The sequence below is a fragment of the Rhipicephalus microplus genome, chromosome 8 (genome assembly GCF_043290135.1).
Source record: "Rhipicephalus microplus isolate Deutch F79 chromosome 8, USDA_Rmic, whole genome shotgun sequence".
Lineage (NCBI taxonomy): Eukaryota > Metazoa > Arthropoda > Arachnida > Ixodida > Ixodidae > Rhipicephalus > Rhipicephalus microplus.
The window spans coordinates 59,573,669-59,577,184 of NC_134707.1; positions in this window are offsets into that span (position 1 = coordinate 59,573,669).

Genomic DNA, 3,516 nt, shown 5'->3' on the forward strand with positions numbered 1-3,516 from the left:
TATTTGCAGATCCTTCCGTACCCCTTGAAGTGGCGCCTCATGAAGGACGACATAATGGTCGCTTTGACAATTTTTAAAACAATTGTCCTTTTTTTTCTTTTTTGCGGGGATCGGAGTGAGCAGTCGAGGACTGTATAGTAAACCGGAAGTTGTTGACGTCACATCGGTACTCTGCCATAGAAAAGAATGAAAATTGGAAGAGTTAGTAAAGTCATATGGCTCTTTTTTGTTAGCACTATACCGTACTATACGTGAGGTCTATTAGACTTACTGAATGCTCAATGAAGAACTAGTATGTTGCTACTTTATTATTGAAGCAGGGTGCAAAAAAAATTGTTCACGCACTCATAGGTGGAGGAGGCACACAAAAGCCCGCCGAGTCAACTGTAAGTTGCTTCTTACGTTAAATGACGCACAGTTGCGTAAAAATATATTGACATGAAATCATTTTCATTATGCGTTCATGGAGCTTGTATAGTTTCTTAACTATACTTACTACCTAACGCTTTTTCAGAAGGAAAGGCATCCTAAATAAATGAATGTAGCAGATAAATTATTTAGCAAAGGAAATTTCACTTCTGATGACTTATCTGTATTGGCTTTGTCTGTTGGAGCTCACAATTGTTTAAACAACCATCATAGTTTGACACCTATACATGCTTAGTTGTGTTTTTCAGTGTGCCGCGTACATCGGCAATCAATGCCGGGATGCAAATTACGTCGGGTCCTACCTAAAGTTGTATGCTTATAGATAAGCTGCGTCGCACGACATGTTAAACCGCTATAGTTATTTTTCTACCACGTTGCCAATTGTGAGTTGAAATAACTTGCCAGCTGTTAGCCGGATCGGGTCGCCACTTACCTGAGCACTGACTCACGGCTCTGCAAGTGCTACTTGTACGCGCTTATTTCATATTTGGCAGTTTCCAACACACCATCAACGATGCTATTTCGGAAGTTTTCACCAGCATCAAACTGCCGCCCAATGTTCTCGTGCATGTCGGTCGTCCTTGACTCGGTTGCGTTACCATGGATACCATACTTCTAACCTCTTACGAGTGCCTTTTGAGTTAGCACAAGTGTTTCCCTCCCTTGGCTGCGCAGGCCAGACCGCAGGTCTTTCGCTGAGAGTATAGTGTCACGGGGTCGTGACGTGGCCAAAGACAGGAGACTTCTTGTTGGGATTTAACTGTTTATTTGGGCGAACCTGTGCCCGGTAAACAGAAAGTCCAATTACAGCAGCAGTCTCGCACAGATAGCAGTCTCAGACTGATAGCGGTGAACGGAGCGTCGGCCTTCGATCAACAACTGACAAGCGGCGAAGCGCGTCGGCATTTAAACTCCCGCCGTCGAATGTTCTAGCGCTATTGCTGGCGGCGGCGTACGTTCCAGAACAATCTGTACCATTCGCACAGTGGGCGTGATCTTATCGAAATGATCTACTACAGTCCGGAACCCTCTCGAAAACTGCAGGCGCGGTTTGCGCTGAGAATCGTGTGGTGTTTTGGGACGATAACAAAAACTTGGGAAATGGAACGTGGCATTGCCCCCCTCTGAAAAAGGCATCGTCTCGATGCTTTAACTAAAGATGAAGGTACAATAATAATGCAAGAAAGTACAATGAATAAATTATGATACAACAATAATACAAAAAAAACACTGTTTCAGTTTGTTAACGCGCATGAAACGGCTTGAGGCGTGCGACATGGACGACTTCAGGTCGCGATCGGCGTCGTTGAGAGTTCGTGATGCCGTCGGGGACAACCTCGTAATCAAGTGGGCCGAGACGTCGAACCACCCTGTACGGTCCGAAGTACCGTCGCAGAAGCTTTTCACTTAGTCCACGTCGGCGCATCGGCGTCCACACCCAAACACGTTCACCGGGCTGGTATTCCACGAAGCGTCGTCGAAGGTTGTAACGGTGGCTGTCGGTCGTCTGTTGATTCTTGATACGGAGCCGCGCAAGTTGTCGGGCTTCTTCGGCGCGATGAAGGTACTCGCTCACATCGAGGTTTTTTTCGTCGGTGACGTTGGGTAACATGGCATCGAGCGTCGTTGCCGGGCTCCTTCCGTAGACTAATTTGTATGGAGATATCTGCGTCGTCTCCTGCACCGCCGTGTTGTATGCGAAGGTCACATACGAAAGAATGGCGTCCCACGTCTTGTGTTCGACATCGACGTACATTGACAGCATGTCGGCGATCGTCTTGTTAAGCCGCTCGGTGAGGCCGTTGGTCTGTGGGTGGTACGCTGTCGTCCGGCGGTGGTTTGTTTGGCTGTATGCCAAGATCGCTTGAGTTAGGTCGGCAGTGAATGCCGTTCCTCTGTCGGTGATAAGGACCTCCGGGGCGCCGTGACGTAGGACGATATTTTCGACGAAGAACTTAGCTACCTCGGATGCACTGCCTTTTGGCAGGGCTTTTGTCTCGGCGTAGCGGGTGAGGTAGTCGGTAGCTACCACGATCCACTTGTTTCCGAAAGCCGACGTCGGGAACCGCCCCAGTAGGTCCATATCAATCTGCTGGAAAGGTCGGCAAGGTGGATAAATTGGCTGCAGAAGTCCCGCTGGCCTTGTCGGCGGTGTCTTGCGTCGCTGACAGTCCCGGCATGTCCTCACATAACGAGTGACGTCGGTGGTAAGACGCGGCCAGTAGTACCTTTCTTGTATCCTCGCGAGCGTGCGAGAAACACCGAGGTGCCCTGCCGTCGGATCGTCGTGCAGGGCCTGCAGGAGTTCTGGTCGCAGAGCTGAAGGCACCACAAGGAGATACTTAGCCCGAAGCGGTGAAAAGTTTTTCTTTTGTAGAAGACCGTTTCGTAGAAAAAACGACGCAAGTGCGCGCTTGAATACCTTTGGGACTTCGGCGGTCCTGCCTTCGAGGTATTCTATTAGGGCCTTAAGTTCCGGGTCGGCCCGCTGTCGTTCAGCGAAGTCGTCGGTAGTTATCGTTCCCAAGAAGTAGTCGTCATCCGGGTCGTCGGGTAGCGGTTGGTCGACAGGCGCACGAGAGAGACAGTCGGCGTCGGAGTGTTTTTTGCCAGACTTGTAAATGACAGTAATGTCATATTCTTGAAGTCTCAGGCTCCATCGTGCGAGGCGACCTGAAGGGTCCTTCAAAGTGGCTAGCCAACAGAAGGCGTGGTGGTCGCTCACAACTTTGAAGGGCCTGCCATAGAGGTATGGGCGAAATTTCGACGTAGCCCAGATGATGGCGAGGCACTCCTTTTCTGTTGTGGAATAATTTGCTTCTGCATTGGATAGCGATCGGCTGGCGTTACTAATAACCCTTTCAAGTCCGTCAGCCCTCTGCACAAGAACGGCGCCAAGACCTACGCTGCTTGCGTCAGTATGTATTTCTGTCTCGGCGAATTCGTCGAAATGGGCAAGTAACGGAGGCGTCTGGAGGCGATGTTTAAGCTCCTGGAAAGCGTGTTCCTGTGGCGTTTCCCTCTTGAACTCCACGTCGGCCTTGGTAAGGTTAGTGAGAGGATCGGCGATGCGGGCGAAGTTTTTCA